Here is a 22,580-nt window from a genome sequence, read left to right as displayed (position 1 = left end):
AATTATTTAAATAAATAAATAAATAAACACTTACTGTATTTAACAAAATTAAATAAAATATGTAATACATATACTCACAATTAAAAAAATATATATTTAAAGAATATGCTTAAAAATGTCATTGTTGAAGGAATATCTAAAAATATAAATAAGCTTCATACACAAATACAAAAAAAAATGAGATCTGAGGAGCTGAAGTCAACTCTTCATTATTTCATGAGAAAACATAAATATAAAAATAAAAGGAAGAAGTCGCTCCTCGTAGACCGTCATAAAAAAGCCTGGCTGAAGTATGGAGGTGATCAGCAGCCTGTTGGAGGAGAGTTCTCTGATCAGAGGAAATAAAAGATCAGATCTCTGTATGGAGGACAAATGGGTGAAGGTTTTAATCTGAAGAACATTGTCCCAGCTGTGAAGCATGGTGGTGGCAGCATCATGTTGTGGGGAGGTTTTACAGGAAAAGGGATGGCTGTACTTCAGGAAAGAGATGGATTCATGAAGGAGGAGGTTTATCTATAAACACTGAAGCAACACCTCAGGAAATCAGGCGGAAAGTTAGACCTCGGTCACACCAGGTTCTTCCAGCAGAACAATGATCCTCCACAAACCCTTGAGTGGAGTGATCATCACAACACCCTGAGCTGGATCCCACAGTGTGTGTGTGTGTGTGTGTGTGTGTGTGTGTGTGTGTGTGTGTGTGTGTGTGTGTGTGTGTGTGTCCACCAGCCTGACTGAGTTACAGCAGTTCTGTGAGAAGGAACCAGCTAAGAGTCCAACAGAGTCACGAGAAACTTGTGGAAAACTACAACAAGAACTTCATTCAAGTTCAAGCAGCTCAAAGGCAACGACACCAAACACTGACAGTGTATTTAAACTTCTGATCCACTGAAAACCTGAAAACCTAATCTCCTTAACAAAACACAGGAAATGTAGAGAAACATGAGACGTGTGAACTTGTGGAATGTCGAGTTGAGGTGTTTAAAACCGGGAACATGTCTGGACATGCAAACAGAGTGCTTACATCAGTTACATGGCTTAACAAAATGCAAAAGGTGTGTGTGTGTGTGTGTGTGTGTGTGTGTGTGTGTGTGTGTGTGTGTTTTATTGGAGTTTATAGAAGTGATTGATGTAAAGTGCAGTCATTAAACTGTTTAAAAATTGACGCTGGAATTATCTGGTTATATACTCTATATGGAGGAGACAGCGAGAACCTTTACACACACACACACACACACTGCACGTGATATACTGTACACACTTGTTTCCTGCCCCAGTGAATTGTGGAAAATCCAGATGAATCATAGCTCCAAACTCTTCTGACAGAAATATTCGACTAAGATTTGTTGCTTACAAAAGTTACAGATAAACATTTAGAGAAACTTTTTATAGATTTATTTTTTCTATAAATAAAACAAGTTAATGTTCTTTTCAGTGAGTCGGATAATTCGACTCAGTTCATCAATGAGAGTTGACACTTTCAGCTTTAAACCACTCCTTACATTTTCTCAGTTTGTGATATTTAAAGCAGGGGTTGATGGTGATTATTGAGTGATGAGTGCTGAGCGATTGATCAGTAAGTAATAACCGATGAGGGATTGATGCATTGCGTTTTAAAAACTAAATCAAATTTAAATGTGTTAAATCAGAAAGACGAGAGAGGGAAGGGTCAATAAATACATCAACATTCCCTTCTTTCATGTTTCCACTCAAGTGTTTTAATTAAATTAAAGTGTTTTTAGTTTTAAACATGGCTCTTTAATGAAATTAAATTATTGGTATCAGGAGAGACTGATAAAATAAACCAATCAAAACTCCTTAAGAATTAAAATAAGGAGTTAAATTGTTCCATGTCTGAGCAGTGCGCTTATTTCTCTGAGTCTCAGGAAAAACTGAAGGTAATTAATGAAAAATAGATTTATTAGGTTTTCCTCGTGTTACCAGCCTGGTGTTTTTGTTTTTTGGGTTTCCTCTTTCTTCCCTCTGGGTCTATGTGGGTTTGTCACCCACTAATCGTTGTTGTGCCCCATGCCCTGTAGGTACACCGCTGGCGCAGTAGGAGGACCTGCTCAATGTCACCTGGGCCGGGGAGGGGCGTGAGCGTATTTAAGTGGCAGCTGGAGCTTCCCCTGCACCGTTCACTTACATCCGGCTCGCTTCCCTCGCTGAACCCGTCTGACGCCAGCGCTTGTCTTGTCTCTGCTACGTGCCTGTTTGTGATTGCTTTTTGATTGGCCTGAGTGCCCTATTTTTGTGTTTTGAGCCTTCTGAGGGGCTCTTTGCTTTTGCTTTCATCTTGAACCAGGAGCGTGGCTCCCCCTTTTGTGTATCCCCCTAGACTTTTGTTTATTAAATTATTCTGAATTGTTCTTTTTGCGTCCATGTCGCCTTCCTGTGTTACCATTTGTAACACCTCGTCTCACTATGAACTTTATTCATACAAGCCGTGATCATGTTGATCCTTCAGGATGTGTGCACAGGTAAACGAGTCAGAGGTTTCAGGTGAAAGTTATTATAAAGTCCAACCGTGAAGTAATAAAGGGTGAAAGAGCAAAGGATTTTACCAAAAGATGATGAGAAAGGTGGCTCTTGAACCTTTTGCTGCGATGGAGGGGAGCCGAGTTGACCGAGTTTGCAGTGATGATTTTGTGAAAGGTTAATAAATTGCTCTGATTTATTTCACTTGGAATCACAAATGACTTTTATTGTGATTTTCCATTATTTCATGATGTTTTGAAGTTCAGGAGATGCTTAAGTCCTCAGATGTGTTTTTGTTTACTGTTTGATCATGGTCACCATATTGTAAACTAACACATATGTTTTCACTTTATTTATCAGGATGTCCTAGCAATCTTTACAAGGATGATGATGTAGATTTGGCTCCTACACTGAACTAGAGAGAAGATAACTAGGGAGGCAAAATATCAGTACAGCAAGAAAATATCTGGACACTTCAGCAACACCAGAGATGCACAGTCTCTCTGGTGTGGCATTCAAACCCTCACAAACTACAAACCCCCACCACGGACCTGTGAGGGTGACATCACATTGCTAAACTGCCTAAATGACTTCTTTGGATGCTTTGAAACACAAAACAACACACAAACACAGAAGACCACTCCTCCCCCAGATGAGCAGGCTGTATGTCTGGCTCCAGCCAGCATGGAGAGGACCCTCCCCAGGATCAACCCACGTAAGGCAGCTGGACCAGACAACATACCTGGTCATGTTTTGAAGGACTGTGCCATGGAGCTTAAGGATGTCCTCGCTGACATCTTTAACATCTCCCTGAATCAAGCTGTTGTCCCCACGTGTTTCAAAGCTACAACCATAATACCAGTGCCAAAGAAGCCCCTCCCATCCAGCTATAATGACTATCGGCCCATAGCACTGACTTCCATCATCATGAAGTGCTTTGAGCGACTGGTCATGCAGAACATCAAGTCCATCCTCCCTCCCTCCTTCTCATTACCCATTCCAGTTTGCATATAGGTCAAGCAGGTCCATAGAGGACACTATCTCCGCTGCTCTACACCCAGCCCTCACTCACCTGGACTCAAAGAACACCTATGTGCGAATGCTGTTCTTGGATTACAGTTTGGCATTCAACACAATCATTCCCCAGCAGCTAATACAAAAACTTGGACATTTGGGACTCAACACCTCTCTTTGTAACTGGGTGCTGGACTTTCTTACAAGGAGGCCACAGAATGTTCGGGTCAGCAGTAACACCTCCAGGACCATCATGCTGAGCACAGGGGCTCCACAAGGGTGTGTGCTCAGCCCGCTGCTCTTCACCCTGCTGACCCATGACTATGTACCAATCTAAAGCACTAACCACATCATCAAGTTTGTGGATGACACGACTGTGGTGGGCCTCATCACTAACAACAATGAAGCCAAATACAGGAATGAGGTGAGCCAACTGGTCCAGTGGAGTAAAGACAACAATCTCTTCCTGAATATGGGGAAGACCAAAGAGATTGTGATCGACTTCAGAAGAGGTCACTCACAGCATCCCCCTCTGACCATTGATGGTGCTGCAGTGGAGAGGGTGAGCAGCACCAAATTCCTAGGGGTGCGCATTGCTGAGGACCTCTCCTGGTCCAACAACACCATATCACTGGCCAAAAAGGCTCAAACTCGCCTCTACTTCCTCCGCAAACTGAGGAGTGCATGAGTCCCACCCCCCATCATGTGCTCTTTCTACAGGGGCACCATGAGAGAGTCCTCACTGGTTGCATCACTGTGTGGTACGGAGGCTGCAGTGGAAGACTCTGCAACACATAGTGAACACAGCCAGCAAGATCATCAGTACCCCGCAGCCCTCCCTTACAGCCATCTATCACTCCCGTTTCACCCGCAGAACCATCAGCATCGTTGGTGACACCTCCCACCCTTCACACTCACTCTTCAGCCTCCTGCCCTCAGGGAAAAGGTATCGGAGCCTCCAGGCCCGCTCCACAAGATTACTAAATAGCTTCATCCACCAGGCTGTCAGGATACTGAACTCTGTCCACTACCTACCCCCTCCCCCTGGTCTGTAACACATTCATTCACACAAGAAACTCTCTCTAATTCATTTGCATATCACACTACAATCATTTGCATTACTGTTGTATCTGCTGCTATTGCTCATTTGCACTACTGCTCATATACACTTCATAAGCTACTCTTCCAAGCACCTTCTCTGTTAAAGATATTATACTGTATTGCACTACTGCTGTTTTGTACATTGTTTGTTTGATTTTAGAGTGTATTTTTACCAATATCTATATTTTATAAATATTTATATACATTGTTTTTCTTAATATAAATATATATTTTTTGAAAATCTGATTTTACAAGGAAGGTGAGAGAGAAATGGCATTTTGGTTCTCCTATATGTTCTGGATATATAGTGAATTGCCAATAAAAAATCTTTGAATCTTTGAATAATCGAGACAATCCATGTAAACACAAAAGCAGAGTTCATGAGTTAACAGCATGAAATTGCTTCCCCGGCCGTGCAGTTACAGAGCCGTGATAACTTCTCTGTCCTGTTTCACCAATCCCCAGGTCTTTAAAGGGGTTTCTGTGGATCTTTGTGAATGATTTATCTGGAAGAGAAGAGCAGGGAGGATTGAGCCTGGAGTGGCTGTGGTTTGTTTACACCCGATACGAAAACTTGTAGCATCCTAGCATTCATCACAAAGACAAATACAAAAAGCTCAAAAATTCCTACTTACCTGGGCATAAACAATACAGCATTTATCTTGTAGTGTCTTGATCCCCAGATCTTTAGCTCAGCCACATATAAAAATTCGTTCGCCTCAGTGCTTTTCCAGGTTTTCATCTGTGTGTCCATGTAGAACGATGTTTGCAGCACTAAGTAGTTTGAGATGTCAGGGAACCCAATGGATGGATAATTTTCCAACTCATAGGAAAAATCCTTCTCTGATAATGTGTAAGGATCTATTCCATTGCAAAAAACAAATTTCTGGAGGTATCTTGGCCTCTAAACTACAAAAATAGTTGGAGACAGTAGCTCCTTGCATAGGCAGCCAAATCAGTTTGCCTGAACACCATTTACTTCACTGGAAGTAAACTTGCAAGCAAAAGTCACATGACTGAATACAATGACTGAATACAAGTCGTTCAATCTTGAACTAGGTTTAATAATCTCAGAATTGGTGTTTTATATTCTTCTAATAGGAAATGCTAGATCGTTTCAATTATTTTCAAGATATTTTCACTTGCTAAGATATAATTTTTTGCAGTACAGATATGGTGCCAAATATTATCAGGAAATGAGAAAAAATACATAGGTTCCTACTACAGACCACCATCTGCAAGGAATGACTTCACTTTGCTAGAAACTACCCTCAACAAAATTAGACAAGAAACAAAATCTCCCTACATCATACTAGGTGATTTTAACATATCCATTATGGACTTGCCAAAGAAATTGATCAACCCACAGGGCCCCCTCCAGGAAGAAATCCTTGGGCTAGCAAACGACTTCAACTTAGAACAGCAAGTTAACTTCTCAACAAGAAGAGACAGCAATGGCACTGAAAACACACTAGATCTCTGCTTCACTACCCACCCAGCACATGTCCAGAATGTTTACTCATGCACACTAATAGCTGACCACTTTGTAGTCATGCTCAACATCGATACTATACTAGCCAAGCCTACCAAATCAACCAAATTGGTATACCAGTGGAAGAAGATGGAAGAAGCAGCCTTTAAGGAGGATCTCAAGACCCTCTCTGAAGACGTTGTTAGCAGTAAACCAGAAAAAAGAACTGTAAACCACAGCTGGTGTATCTTCTGAGACACCATCACCAAACTCCTACAAAACCACATTCCTCATATGAAGTCCACCAAGCCTCACCAACCACCATGGTTTACTCAGCACCTCAAGAAGCTATGCAGAAAGAAGGAATGGTATTACATCAAAGCCAAATGGAATGAAACTAATCCACTGTACTGGGAGAAGTTCAAGTTGATTCAGAAGGAAGTAAATAAAGAAATCTGAGGAGCAAGCAGAGAAAGCTACATTGTGTGTTTGTAGACCTGAAGAAGGCATATGATAGAGTGCTGAGAGATGAATTATCGTATCATATAAGAAAGTGTGGAGTGAATGAGAAGTATATTAGAGTGGTGCAAGACATGTATGAAAATAGTGAAACAGCAGTGAGGTGTGCAGTTGGAATGACTGAATGGTTGAGAATGGAAGTTGAGATCCTGTGAATCACAGCATATTTCTACACTACACAACTTAGTATCTAACCATCAGACCACTGACTTGACTTCAGCGAGGCATTTGATGTTGTCCCACACGGATGACGACTTCAGAAGTTGAGTTTCTATGGAATTAGAGGCAAGACCCTGGCATGGATCTGAGTGGCATGGTGGTGTAGTGATTAGCACTGTCATCTCATAGCAAGAAGGTTCTGGGTTTGAACCCCACGGCTGACAAGTGGCTTTCTGTGTGGAGTTTGCATCTTCTCCCCATGTTTCTGTGGGTTTCCTCCAGGTGCTCCAGTTTCCTGCACAGTTCAAAGACATGCAGATTAGGTAAAATACCCAGCCACTGGGGTTGTACAAGCTAATGCATAGTTAGTGCCAGTCCCAAGCCCAGATAGATTGAGGAGGGTTGCGTCAGGCAGGGCATCTGGTGTAAAACCTATGCCAAATCAAATATGCGTTGCAGATCCGCTGTAGCGACCTCTAACAGGAGCAGCCAAAAGAAAAAGAAGAAGAAGACCTTGGCAGGGATCCAGCCTTTCCTAGTTGGCTGTGTTCAGCAGGTTGTGGTTGCCTGTGTTAAGTGGAGTACCCCAAGGGACTGTACTAGGTCCACATCTATTCATCCTCTACATAAATGACATCTATCAAACTGTCACATCTAGTTTTACACTATTCACTGATGACTGCATAATCTACAGATCAATACACACCCCTGATGATGAAACTTCTTTTCAGATGGACTTAAACAACCTGGTCACATGATCATACAAATGAGGCATGAAGTACAGCACAGAAAAATGCAGTGATGAGAATCTCCAGAAAACAAAATCTAGGAAAAACATCCTACCAAGTGATTTAGTGTTCCCCTTGAAGAAGTGGAAGAAAGCAAATACCTTGAACTCATCTCATCATCTCTAGCCGCTTTATCCTTCTACAGGGTCGCAGGCAAGCTGGATCCTATCCCAGCTGACTACGGGCAAAAGGCGGGGTTCACCCTGGACAAGTCGCCAGGTCATCACAGGGCTGACACATAGACACAGACAACCATTCACACTCACATTCACACCTACAGTCAATTTAGAGTCACCAGTTAACCTAACCTGCATGTCTTTGGACTGTGGGGGAAACCGGAGCACCCGGAGGAAACCCACGCGGACATGGGGAGAACATGCAAACTCCACACAGAAAGGCCCTCGCCGGCCACGGGGCTCGAACCCGGACCTTCTTGCTGTGAGGCGACAGTGCTAACCACTACACCACCATGCCGCCTACCTTGAACTCATCCTCCAAAATGACCTTAAGTGGGACCAGCAGACAAACCAAGCTGCAACTAAAGCAAACAGAATGCTAAATTTCATTCAAAGGAATTTCCACTCCTGTTCGAGAATGGTGAAGGAAAACCTGTACAAAACCATAGTGCAACCCCATCTTGAATAGGAGAATGCAGCATGGATTCCTGGAACCAAGAAAAAACAAGGACACCCTTCAAAAAGTCAAGATAAGTTTATTTGTGTAGCGCTTGGAACAACAGAAATTGTCACAAAGCAGATTTACAAAAAATTAAAGACTTTAAACATGAGCTAATTTTATCCCTAATTTATTCCTAATGAGCAAAACTGTGATGACATTGGCAACAAAGAACTCCCTCGGACAACATGAGGAAGAAACCTCGAGAGGAACCAGACTTAAAAGGGAACCTATCCTCATCTGATAATAACAGATAGCGTGATTATAAATAATTTGCTTCTATAACTCTGTCCAATATAGTCACAGAGTATGACTGTGTAACCAGGAAACTCATTATAGTTTTAACATGAAGTCTGTTTTGTCGTAAGTTATAAACTCTTCATTGATGGATATTTGAGTGCAAAACTATTCATGAGAACTGCAGTCCTAAAGTTAACAAGTCAACTGTAGTCCTCAGCCATAAAAGCATTACTGTAAGAGTCCAGAGCATCTTGCAAGTGTGACTTTTGACTGTTCATATGGGGCCGTCCTCCACAGGAGCGATGTGATGAGACTCCAGCCAGACATAGGGCATCAGGATGGATCAGGCAGGTCCAAGGAGCAGAAGAGGTCAGCATCTTACTGGTGTCTCAGGACCAACATGTAACTCAGAGGGACAGATGGGGGGAGGGAAGAGAGAGAGAAAACAGGTTGTTAGGTATGCCCAATGACACGTAAAGAGTAAGAACAGTATACATTTTGCGCTGAGTGCAAGCAGGAACTCCAGCAAGACTAACTATGACAGCCTAACTAAAAAGGAGAGCCAGAAGGTAACACAGGCATGAGGGAGCCCTGGGACATAAAGCAGCAGCCACTACACTGTCAACAAACTTGAGTGAGCGAGTGAGAGTGGGGAGCAAAAGCATCCATACATCCCAGTTTACCAAAACACTCTATGCCTGAGGACTCCCCAGATCTACTCCTTTACCTAATAAAAACTATTAACAAAAGGCTTGACTAAACAGATATGTTTTCAGCCGAGACTTAAATGCTGAGACTGTGTCTGAATCCCGAACACTACTTGGAAGGCTGTTCCATAACTGTGGGGCTTTGTAAGAAAAGGCTCCACCCCCTGATGTAGCCTTCACTATATGAGGTACCATCAGATAGCCTGCACCTTTTGATCTAAGTAGGCGTGGTGGGTCATAAAGGACCAGAAGTTCGCTCAGGTACTGTGGTGCGAGACCATTCAGTGCTTTAAAGGCCAATAGTAGTATTTTATAATAATTACAAAATTTGATTGGGAGCCAATGTAGTGTGGATATGACAGGGGTGATGTGGTCATATTTTCTAGTTCTAGTACAGACTCTCGTTGCTGCATTCTGGACTAAATGGAGCTTGTTTATGCTCTTACTGGAACATCCAGACAGTAAGGTATTACAATAATCCAAACTAGAGGGAACAAAAGCATTAACTAGTTTTTCTGCATCATGTAGTGACATTAAATTTCTCATCTTAGCAATATTTCTGAGATAAAAGAAAGCTATCTGGGTAATGTTATTGATATGAGTTTCGCATGAAATACTGGTTTCAATAATCACCCCGAGGTCTTTTACTGCTGCATGTAAAGAAGTAGAAGGGCAATCCAGAGTTACTGTGGAATCAGAAAACTTACTTCTAGCTGCATGTGGTCCGAGTACAAGTACTTCTGTCTTGTCAAATTTAAGCAAAACAAAGTTCATAAGTGTCCAGTGTCTAATGTCCTTTACACATTTGTCAATTCTATTAAACTGGTATCTCTCATCTGGTTTTGTAGAAACATACAACTGTGTGTCATCAGCATAAGAGTGGAAGCTAATACCCTGCTTACGAACAATATCACCTAGAGGTAATCATGGCTTGGTTCACAAACAAAGATTTATAATAGGGGCTGTCCGCATCTCCTACAGGTGCGCTTGTGGCTAAAGAGTCCTATGCGAGATAAACAGGCACAACCACACAGGCTGCAGGATAGGGTCTCATCAGGAACGGGAGCTGTGGATTGCCTGGCTTTCCTCCTTGCTTGCTTGTCCTCAAGGCTGGTGCGACAGCTGTTCTCAAAGGATGCAACTGCATTGTGGACAGTACTTCTCCAGCAGTCTCGGCCAGTGGCTAGGGAGGACCAGTGAGTGGGGCTGATGCTGCAGTCCTGGAGGGAAGCCTTGAGTAAGTCTTTAAACTGCTTCTTGGGGGCTCCTATGTTTCTGTAACCTGATGATAGCTCACCATAAAGGACGATATTAGGCAGGCAGTGGTCCTCCATCCTGGTCACATGGCCTGCCCAACGAAGCCTGGACTTCAGAAGCATGGAGTTCAATGCTGGTGAGACCTGCATCCTGAAGGACTTCAATGTTGGTGACAAAGTCACTCCAATGGATGTTAAGGATGGAATGGAGGCAGTGCTGGTGAAAGCGCTCAAGGAGATATATATATATATATATTGCCGATAGGTGACCCACAACTCCGAGCCATACAGCAGTGTAGTCAGCACGGCAGCACAGTAGACACTAACTTTGGTGTTCTTCTTCAGGTCCTTGTTGTTCCAGACTCATTTGTAGAGCCGGCTCAAGGCACTGTTCGGTTTTTCCAGTCTGTTACCAATTTCTTTGTCGATCTTTGCGTCCGCAGAGATCATGCACCCAAGGTAGGTGAACTGCTGAACAGCTTTCAGCTCAGACTGGTTGATGGTAATGTGGGGTGGTTGGTACTGTTGATTTGGTGCAGGCTGATGGAGGACTTTGGTCTTTTTTAGGCTGATTTCTAAGCTGAAGAGTTGGGCGGCTTCTGCAAAGCAGGTCACTAAGCGTTGCATGGCTGACTCGGTATGGGCAACAAGAGCAGCAGCATCAGCAAACAGAAGTTCCTGAATTTGCTGCTCCATCATCTTGGTGTGAGCCTGTAGGCACCTCAGGTTAAACAGGCTGCCATCAGTGCGGTAGCGGATGTAGATGCCGTTGTCAGTGCCCAAATCATCCATGGCATGGCGCAACATCATGCTGAAGAAGATGGTGAACAGTGTTGGCACAAGTACACAGCCTTGCTTTATGGCATTCAGAATGGCGAAAGGTTCAGAAAACTCGGTGTTCAGTATGACTTACCCTTGCTGGTTCTCATGACGCTGGATAACCATGTTCAGGAACTTTGGAGAACAGCCAAGCTGTTCCAAGATCTGCCGAAGTCCCTGTCTGCTCACAGTGTCAAATGCTTTTGTCAGGTCTACGAATGTCACGTACAGGCCCTTGTTTTGTTCGCGACATTACTCTTGGAGCTGCCTGAGGACAAACACCATGTCAGTTGTGCCTCCGTTCATTCTGAAGCCACACTGGCTTTCTGGAAGGCGTTCTTCTGTGGCACAGGATACCAGTCTGTTGAGGAGGATTCTCGCAAAGAATTTACCTGCAATGGTGAGCAAGGTTATTCCCTTGAAGTTGGAGCAGTCAGATTTCACTCCCTTGTTCTTATACAGGTTAATGAAGACTGCATCATGGAAATCACTGGGGATTTCTCCTGCTTCCCAGCAACAGGTAAGGAATTCATAAAATTTGGAATGAAGAGCTGGACCACCATGCTTCCAGATCTCTGGGGGGATGCCATCAATTCCAGCTGCCGTCCCTGCTTTCAGCTGTTCAATGCTTTGATGGTTTCTTTCAGGGAGGGAGCAACATCAAGTTCTGCCTTGGTTGGCTGCTGAGGTATATGCTCCAACACTGAAACCTGGACATTACGGTTGATGCTGAAGAGGATCTTGAAGTGCTCAGACCAGTGGCTCAAAATGGAGGCTTTATCAGTGAAGAGCTCACTGCCATCCATGCTGCACAGTGGGCTTTGAACTTGGAAAGTTGGGCCATATATCGCCTTCAGGGCATCATAGAAACCCTTGTGGTCTCCTCTGTCAATGCACAGCTGAGTCCTCTTGGCAAGCTTGGACCACCACTGATTCTGGATCTCTCGAAGCTTGCACTGGAGATTGCTGCAGGCGAGGTGGAAGTCTGCTTTCTTCTTGGGACAGTCTGGCTGAGCAAGGTGGGCTTGATGGCCTGAATGCTTCTTTAACAGTAGCTCTTGGACTGCTTGATTGTTTTCATTAAACCAGTCCTGGGTTTTCCTGGAGGTATATCCCAGAACTTCTTTGGAAGCTTGCAGAATAGAGTACTTTAGGTGTTCCCAGCATCCTTCCAGGGAAGTGTCAAGGGAGTCATTCTCGCCTTCAAGCTTGGTTTGCAAACTTGACTGGAAGTCAGCTTTCACTTCAGCTGACTGGAGACTGGCGACCTTGATCTTCCTAGTGGGCATGCTTCTTCAGTTAAAACTTGAATTTGAGGTTCAGTTTGCAGCAGATGAGGAGATGGTCTGTTTGTCATTCAGCGCTAGGCATCATTCTGGTTTGCAAGATGTCTTGGAGGTCATGTTGACACACTACGACATAGTCAACGAGGTGCCAATGTTTTGAACAAGGATACATCCAGGTTGTATTGTGCCTGTCCTTCTGCTGGAAGATGGTGTTTGTGATAACAAGCTGCTGTTCTGCGCAGAATTCCAAAAGCAAATGTCCATTGTCATTGCAGTTGCCAACACCGTACTTGCCGAAAATTCCTTTCCAGGTTACCAAGTCATGGCCAACCCTTGCATTGAAGTCTCCAAGAATGATGACTTTATCATCTGCATGGACTTGCTGTAGAACACTATGCAAATCAGCATAAAATTTGTCTTTGTCTGCTGGGTCTGCTTGAAGAGTTGGGGCATATATGCTGATGTGTGATGTTGTGCTTGTGTTGAAGCGGAAGTCGCAGGGAGATGATGTGGTCTGAATGCCCTCTGGATAGATCTACGAATTTTGAAGCAATGGCATCTTTGATTATGTATCCTATGCCAGACAGGTGTCTTTCTGCTTTGGCTTTCCCTGACCAATAGAAGGTGTATCCAGTGCCATGTTCTTTCAGACTACCCTCTCTGGTGAAGCAGACTTCACTGACCGCAGCGATGTCGATGTCCAGCCTTTGGAGCTCGTGAGCTACTAGGGTAGAACAATGCTCTGGGCAATTGCTGTCGGTTGTGTCTTGCAAGGTTCTGATGTTCCAGCATGCAAGACGTTGAGTTGACGTTGAGTTGTTTCTCAATACTTGAGGTGAGTGAGGAACACTAATCTCATTTTTGCTGTTGCAGCTGCATTGAAGATGCTCGTTGACTGTGACAAGGCAACTGGGGTTGAAGGAGACAAGCTTTTGTTAAACCACCTTTTCTAGGTCCCTCCCCATGTGGGACAAGCAGTGCTGTCCTTAAAGAAGGCTGCTTGGTCGCACAGGGTGGTGCTGGATGAAGTAGTCATCTCCAGGTCGCCATCAAACGACCAATATCCTGAGCCGCCTGTATGCAGGATTGGGGATGTGGCTTCCAGTGACATCTTCCACCTGCCATTTTCACCCCTCCCCCATCACTACAGGACTTGAGTGTTAGATGAAGGTGACTTGGTGTTTCCCTTCATGCCTTGCACAATGGAGCTTTAAGGTGGAGTGCAGTGTGAGCAGAACAGGCCCCACCCTTTGTACCTGAGGTTCATCTGTCATGGTCTAGCGAGCTGGGATGGTGACAGCGACGTCCCAGATTGTAAGTTTTACATCAGAGTTTCCCTGTCCTAGGCAAGTTGCTGGGCTGGGCTGAAGAGGCCTGCCTCCCCTGCTATTTCAAACCATATCTGGTAGACCACAACCGTGGTCCACTACTGTGAATGACTTGGTCCTGTACACTTGCTAGAGGTAATATATATAAAGAAAAAGCAGTGGGCCTCAGACAGAACCTTGTGGAACACCAAACTTTACCTCAGTATGTCTAGAAAAATCACCATTTACATCAACGTACTGATAGAGGTCAGTTAAATAAGAGCTGAGCCAGGAGAGGGCCGTTCCCTTAACTCCCACAACATTTTCTAGTCTATCCAGGAGAATGGAATGATCAATGGTGTCAAAGGCTGCACTAAAGTTAAGCAATCCTTAACTTGCAAGTGACATCAAAGCAAAAAAGAAACCCAAATGTCAGCCATGTTGGTGGATATACAAATGCAAGATCAAGTGACATTCCATACAAAACATAGTCACACATGCGGAACTCTCTTTGTTTTTCCACTGCTTTAAGCATTCTTTTAGCTATACCATATCTTTGTACTGTATATTGGTTGTGGTCACAACAGTACTCGTGCCTGTGGCATGTTCCGATTTTTTAGAATTCCATCCATGATTCGGACAGAGGGCGAGGAAACTCTGAGGCTGAGTATGGAGAGGAGACAAGCACGGCTGAACAACATCGGCAGGGCTGATCTAACAGAGACTAAAACCAAAACAGCTCATGTTTGTAGTAATCATTTCATCTCAGGTGAGATTCAAAATTTCTCTCAATAATTTCATGGAAGAATTTTATTTTGTGTTGCTAGAATTTTGCTATAAAATGAGTGTTCTCTTGTTGTGGTTCACTCGGTCGTTGTTATAATTTTAACATGTGTATTACCATTTTGCTTCTAGGAGTGCCAGCAAAATTATATGATAGAAACAATCCAGACTGGGCACCCACTCAGAACATGGGCTATGTTTCATCCAAGGTCAGACTTGATTCTTTGGCAGCCAAACCAGATAGAACACGATATCTGGGTACTCGATGGTCAATAGAAGCATCTTATCTTCAGAAAAATCTGACTTTTTTAAATAATATGGGTCAAAACCACACATATCTAGCTTCTCTTTGTATTCAATCTTCACTCAACCATTCAAATCGTGGTAATACTGAGAAAATTCAGCATTGTTTACAGATACGCTTTCAGTGGCTGCCATCCTAGTTGCTTTGTATCTCCACCATCATGGTGGATGCTCATGACATAGCATATTTTGATCACGTGGTTGCAAGTCATCTATACAAGCAGGGAGACACAGCCCTGATCAGAAGACAACAGTAGGTTGATGCCGGGCAGCTAGGTTCATTAAGATAAGATAAGATAAGATAAGATAAGATAAGATAAGATAAGATAAGATAAGATAAGATAAGATAAGATAAGATAAGATAAGATAAGATAAGATAGCCTTTTATTATCCCACAAAGGGAAATTTACATTGTTAGAGCAGCAAAATATATATATATATATATATATATATATATATATATATATATATATATATATATATATGCAAAATATATAAAGAGAAAAATGTAAGGCAGTGAAGGAGTACATTTACATTTATTCATTTAGCAGACGCTTTTATCCAAAGTGACTTACAAAAAGAAAATTAACAATCAAGATACATAAAAGAAGTCTTAAAAGAAATATCACTAAAGGGAGCTTTAGAGTGTGAGTACAAAAGTGGAATCAAGTGCAAGATGAGTGCAGTAGAGAGGAGGGGATGTGTAAAGTCTAAGTGCAGGACAGGAGGTGTTCTCTGAAGAGCTGAGTCTTCAAGAGTTTCTTGAAGACAGACAGGGACGCCCCTGCTCTGGGAGCACTCGGTAGATCATTCCACCAGTGTGGGACAACACATGAAAAGAGTCTGGATTGTCTTGTGCACGGTGCTGGGACTGCCAAACAGCGTTCTTTTGATATCCAGAGTTGAGAAAGAGTAACCTTAGCCTTTATTAGAGCACTCAAGTAAATAGGTGCAGACCCAGTAAGCACTTTGGAGGCTAGCATTAGTGATTTGAATTTGATACGTGCAGCCAGGGGTAACCAATGTAATTCAATTAGCAGAGGGGTCACATGTGCCCTTTTGGGCTGATTGAAAACCAGGCGCGCCACTGCATTCTGGACCATCTGAAGTGGCTTCACTACACAGGCTGGGAGGCCTGTTAGAAGGGCATTGCAGGAGTTAAGTCAGGAGATGACCATTGTCTGCACCAGCAGTTGGGTGGCCTGTTGGGTTAAATATGGTCTAATCTTCTTTATATTAAATAATACAAAGCGGCAAGACCCGACTACAGAGGCAACATGATCTTTGAAGGTCAGCTGATCATCAATCATGACACCCAAGTTCCTTGCTACTTTAGTAGGAGCAAGAGCTAAGGAGTCAGTCTTGATACAGATGTTATGATGTATGGTTGGCTTAGCAGGGAAGACCAGTAGTTCAGTTTTTGAGAGGTTTAACTGGAGATGATGGTCTTTCATCCATGCAGATATATCAGAGAGACAATCTGAGATTCGCGCTGAGACCATATGGTCGTCAGGTGGGAATGAAAGATAGAGCTGGGTATCATCAGCATAGCAGTGATATGATAAGCCATGTGAGTGGAAGATCTGGCCCAATGAGGTGGTATATATGGCAAACAGGAGGGGCCCCAGCACTGATCCTTGGGGCACCCTGTGACAAAGAGGTGCGGTTCAGATCTGTGCCCTAACCAGGACACTTTGAATGACCTCTCTGTGAGATAGGATTCAATCCAGGAGTATGCTTTACCTGTGATGCCCATATTTGTGAGTATATTTAATAGGATTCTGTGATTAACTGTGTCAAATACTGCTGATAGGTCAAGCAGGATGAGTACCGAGGACTTCATAGCCGCCCTGGCTTCTTTTAGGGCTTCAGTCACAGACAACAAAGCTGTTTCAGTGGAGTGGCCACTTTTAAAACCAGATTGGTTGGAGTCAAGGAGGTTGTTTTGGAAAAGGAATTCTGTGACCTGTTTGAAAACTGCCCTTTCAATGGTCTTAGAAAGGAAAGAGAGGAGAGAGACCAGCCGATAGTTCTCCACTTGAATGGGAGCAAGAGAAGGTTTTTTGAGTAATGGTATTACCTGAGCCTGTTTAAATTCAGTAGGAAATATTCCTGATGTCAATGAAGCATTAATCACATGTGTGATTGCTGGTATAACAATGGGAGCTATGGATAGCAGGAGGTTGGTTGGGATAGGGTCCAATAGACATGTCGTAGGATGGCTACATGTAAGGAGTTTGGACACATCACTATCAGTAAGAGGAGTAAATGAAGAAAAAGATGCAATAGGACTTCTGCATATTGGGTTAGTGGGCGATTCAGTAAACTGGCTGCTGATGGTGGCCACTTTGTCAACAAAAAATGAAGCAAAAATATCTGCTGTCAGATTGGTAACGGGTGGTGGCGGTGGTGGGTTTAGTAGAGTTTTGAAGGTGGAGAATAGTTTCCTGGTGTCAGTGGCATTCTGAATTTTGTCAATGTAGAAAGCCTTTTTTGCAGCAGTGACGCTGGATGAAAAGGATGATAGCAGCAACTGGAATGTATTCAAGTCAGAAGGACCTTTTGTTTTGTGCCATTTTCTCTCGGCAGCTCTGAGGTTGATACACAGCGACCAGAGGGAATCATCGAGCCAAGGGTGAGACTGGGAGGATCGAGCAGGTCTGGTGGATAAGGGACACAGCCTATCCAGACAAGAGCTCAGTGTAGAGCACAAGGCCTCAGTGGCATCATTTACCTCTAATGAGGAAAATGTGCTAGACGGTGGAAGAGCAGATGCTACAAGAGAGGAAAAGTGGGTTAGAGACAGATTGCGTAGGTTGCGGCGAAAGGAAACCATCGGGGTTGGGGCAAAAAGGAAACCATAGGAGTAGTGCAAAAGTACTAAGTATACAAAAAGGATATATATAAAAGAAATAAACTACAAATTTAGAGATAAAAAATTAACAAATTTGCATAAATTAACAGGTTTGCAGATATACATACATACATAAGTGTATTACAAAGTTTGTATTGCACGTGTAAGTATTGCACAGGTAGTATTACCAGTATTACACAGGTAGTATTGCACAAGTAAGTCGGTATATTGCACAAGAGCCATTTTAACCATGTGTAGCTAGCAGTTCGCTGTAAAGTACTGATGCTGATAGTCAGTGCACACAGTACACTTTCAGAGGGGTTTCTATGGATGTAGAAGTGATCTGGACAGTATTGTTGATTATTGTGAGGAGTGACTGGTGTTGTGCTTGGTGAGGTGCCAGTTGTACAGTCTCACAGCAGTAGGGAGGAAGGGAGCTGCTGTATCTCTCCTTAACACACTGCAGATGGAGGAGCCAGTCACTGAAGGAGCTGCCCAGTGCTGCTACTGTCTTCTGCAGTGGATGGGAGGTTTTCGCCAATAAGGATGACAACTTCCTCCTCTCTCCCACTATGTCCACTGAGTCCAGTGCACAGCCCAGGACAGATCCTGCCTTCCTAATCAGTTTGTTAAATTTTTCCTCCCTGCTGGTGTGATACTGCTTCCCCAACAGACAACTCCATAGAATATGGCTGATGCCACCACAGAGTCATAAAAAGATTTCAGAAGTGAACCCTGAACTCCAAAGGCCCTGAGCCTCCTCAGCAGGTGGAGTCTGCTCTGGCCTTTCTTGTACAGGGTGTGTGTGTGTGTGATCAGTCCAGTCCAGTTCATTGTTCAGATTTAGTATTTAGGAGACCAAATGGAATTGAATTGAACAGAAATGGACAGATATGGATGAGTGGTGTGGACGTGTAAAGACTGCGTCTGTTCGAAAGACCAAACAATCTCTATCTTATCGACATTCGGCTCCCTGAACAGCACCGGCCTCGATCAAGGCCGTTGCTGGGATAACATTTCCCCCAGAAGGTCACTGCTGGGAGACACTCTTGCATTCTTCGCATTCCTTCCCCAATTTTCCACGGTCGCCATTCCGCGGTCGTCCAGTGTGACAAGCGGGTGTGTGACCAGCACCATTTGCATGGCTGCAGGAGCGGATGGCTGCTTGCTTGTGCTGGGTTACCTCTACCTCCTTCAGTCTCGCACACTGTGGTCTGTTTGTGAGATAGTCCATAGTCCACAAGGTAAGATGATGGTCCACGCCTGTGCTCTCCATCTTACTCCTCAGAAGAGTCGGCTGGATGGTGTTGAAGGCACTGGATAGATCAAACAACATGATTCTAACAGTGCTTCCTGCCTTTTCAAGATGAGAGAGAGATCTATGAAGCAGGTAGATGATTGCATCTTCCACCCCGATGCCTGGCTGGTAGGCAAACTGCAGGGGATCCATAGCTTTAGCTCTGAGATTACAATCCCAACTTAAGTGTGACTACGATGCTAGAAGACCTCAACTGGGACAGTATAGAAACAAGAAGACAGGTTCAAAGACTGGTTACCCTGTACAAAATGATGAGTAGCAAGATAGATGTTTCACCCTCCATGTACACCTAAAGCAAGCCACAGAGGAGCAGACATACCCATGATAAGCAGTTCTGCACCTTCCAGTGTTCATCAACACCTTTCAACCAGTCATTCTTCCCTCCCAGAAACTGTCCAGCTCTGGAACGGTCTACCCCAATCCATAATTGATATTAGAAACAGTACAGCATTCAAACTTTCCCTCCAGCAAAGTAACTGAATTTTATCACACTACCCAATCTCGCCTGCATCTGAACTTCTGGTTATCATCCCCAGTGGACCTTTTGGATGTAATGAACACAAGATACAAGTTAAAACAGTTAAAAAGAAAAGTTTTGAGTGAGAAAAAGAAGAGTTCAATTCTAGCTTTACTGACAGAGGGATACAGCGAGTATCAGGTTGCCTCCATCCTCAAAATTTCAAAGACAGCAGTTCATAAGAACAAGGTCAAGCAGCAGACATTGGGGACAACAAAGTTACAGACTGGAAGAGGGTGAAAATGATTCTCCACTGCCTGGGATGATCATCAACTCCTTCAAATGTCACTCAACAACCAGAGGATGTCATCAAGTGGCCTACAAAAAGAATGGCAAATGGCAGCTAGGGTTAAGTGCATGGAAAGGATGGCTCAAAACAGACTCCTCTGGGCAGAGTTGAAGTCATGTAAAGTTAGAAAAATGGCATTCATCAATGAGAAGCAAAGATGAACCAGGCTGAGGTTTACTAAAGACCATAAGGATTGAACTGTAGAGGACTAGATTAAGGTCATCTTCTCTGATGAGTCCAATTTTCAGCTTTTCCCATCACCTGGTTGTCTAATGGTTAAAAAGAGACTTGGAGAGGCCTACAAGCCACAGGGTCTCGCACCCATTGTGAAATTTGGTGGAGGATCAGTGATGATCTGGGGGTGGTTCAGCAAGGCTGGAATGGGGCAGATTTTTGTTTGTGAAGGACACATGAATCAAGCCATGTAGAAGGTTATTCTGGAAGAAAACTTGCTTCCTTTTGCTCTGATGATGTTCCCTAGCTCTGAGGATTGGGTTTTCCAGCAGGACAATGCTCCATACCACACAGCAAGGTCAATCAAGGTGTGGATGGAGAAGCACAAGATCAAGACCCTGCCATGGCCAGCCCAATCTCCAGACCTGAACCCAAGTGAAAACCTCTGGAATGTGATCAAGAGGAAAATGGATGGAAACAAGCCATCAAACAAAGCTGACCTAATTGAGTTTTTGTGCCAGGAGGGACATAAAGTCACCTAAGAGCATTGTGAAAGACTGCTGGAGAGCATGCCAAGACACATGAAAGCTGTGATTAAATCTCAGGGTTATTCCACCAAATATTGATTTCTGAACTCATCCTAAGGTCAAACATTAGTAATGTGTTGTTTAAAATTGAATATTATCTTGATTTCTGTGCATCATTCAAGGTCTGAAAACATCTTTTTTTTTTTTTTGTTATTTTGACCAGTTGTCATTTTCTGCAATTAAATGCTCTAAGTGACAATATTTTTCAGTGGAATTTGGGGGAATTCACACTGAAAAATATTATCACACACACAGTATTCTGCTCTGTGTGTAGAATTCTACTTTTGGTTTTTGTTTGTTTGTTTTTTCTTCATTATTCTCAGGATTATGTAAATTTCATCACTCGTGTTTATTCTTGATTATATTATTGACTGCATGTTCAACTGTTTTTATCTGTCTGTTTCTCTACTTAGTTTCTGATTTTTTTCCCACAGTCTGTATCAATGTTTTGGCAACAGAAATGGCAATATCTGTCATGCAAATGAAACAAACTTTGAATTTGTGTGTGTGTGTGTGTGTGTGTGTGTGTGTGTGTGTGTGTGAGAGAGAGAGAGAGAGAGAGAGAGAGAGAGAGAGAGAGAGAGATGTAACTAAACATAATTAAACCACCCACTACAGATGAATGACAGAAAGACAGGCAGACAGAAAGAAAGACAGACAGACAGACAGACAGACAGACAGACACAGCACGGCCCCTAACCACCAACTTGCTCCCTGCGTACTGTAGCACTGCTCTGGGCAGTGTAACATGAGTTACATGTCGGTCCTGGGATCGAGATGCTGAACCTCTTCTGCTCCTCGGACCTGCATGATCCATCCTGGTGCCCTGTGTCTGGTTGGAGTCTCATCACATCGCTCCTGTGGAGGACGGCTCCATGAGGACAGTTGAAAGTCACACCTGGACTCTTACAGTAATGCTTTTGTGGCTGAGGACTACAGTTGTCTTGCTAACTTTAGGACTGCAGTTGTCATGAACAGTTTTGCACTCAAGTTTCCATCAATGAAGAGTTTATCACATCAACGAAACTGACTTCATGTTAAAACTGTTAAATTTAATAGTCATGCTGTCTGTTGTTGCCCAAATGAGGATGGGTTCCCTTTTGAGTCTGGTTCCTCTCGAGGTTTCTTCCTCATGTCGTCTGAGGGAGTTTTTCCTTGCCACCGTCGCCACAGGCTTCATCATTGGGGATAGATTAGGGATAAAATTAGCTCATGTTTTAAGTCGTTCAAATTCTGTAAAGCTGCTTTGCGACAATGTTTATTGTTAAAAGCGCGATACAAATAAACTTGACTTGACTCTGGGTATGTGTGTGTGCTCATTGCTCACTTGTGTGTGCATGTGTGTGTTCACTGCTTCAGATGGGTTAAATGCAGAGGAGACATTTCATTGTGCTTATGTCTGTGCCTGAGTGTACGTGTGATAAATAAAAGCTTCTTGTCTCCTTGTTAGTTGCGGTTCACTAAAAGGTTCATTATCCAAAGTCTCATTCAGCAGAGTTCACTAGCGCCACCTAGAGCTTGGAGACTTGTACAGCATGTTTTAATTTCTACACCACAGCAGTGTTCTGACACTTTACAGGATTATTTGCAGGGACTTTACACAATGTTCCATTTTAAAATAACTATCTCAGAAGTTTTTTTTTTATGTGCCTTTTTGTTATTTGATATCAACTCTTATTTGCGCGCACACACACACACACACACACATAGCTCAGAAGCTACATTCAAGATTTTCTATTGATTGTGTGTGTGTGTGTGTGTGTGTGTGTTTCAAGCCTGTAATGCCTGACTGGGTTCATGCTGTGTTTCCTTTGTGTAGTCAGGTGATACGACTGCCACTGATTGGCTATGTGAATCTACAGCACTGGGCGTGTCACACCCACTCCAGATTAGATGCTCACAACCAGGCTCCAGGTAAGTGGTACAGTGCCTTACTGT

This window comes from Neoarius graeffei, chromosome 18, assembly GCF_027579695.1.
Source record: "Neoarius graeffei isolate fNeoGra1 chromosome 18, fNeoGra1.pri, whole genome shotgun sequence".
Lineage (NCBI taxonomy): Eukaryota > Metazoa > Chordata > Actinopteri > Siluriformes > Ariidae > Neoarius > Neoarius graeffei.
Note: the sequence above shows the minus strand (reverse complement) of the source record.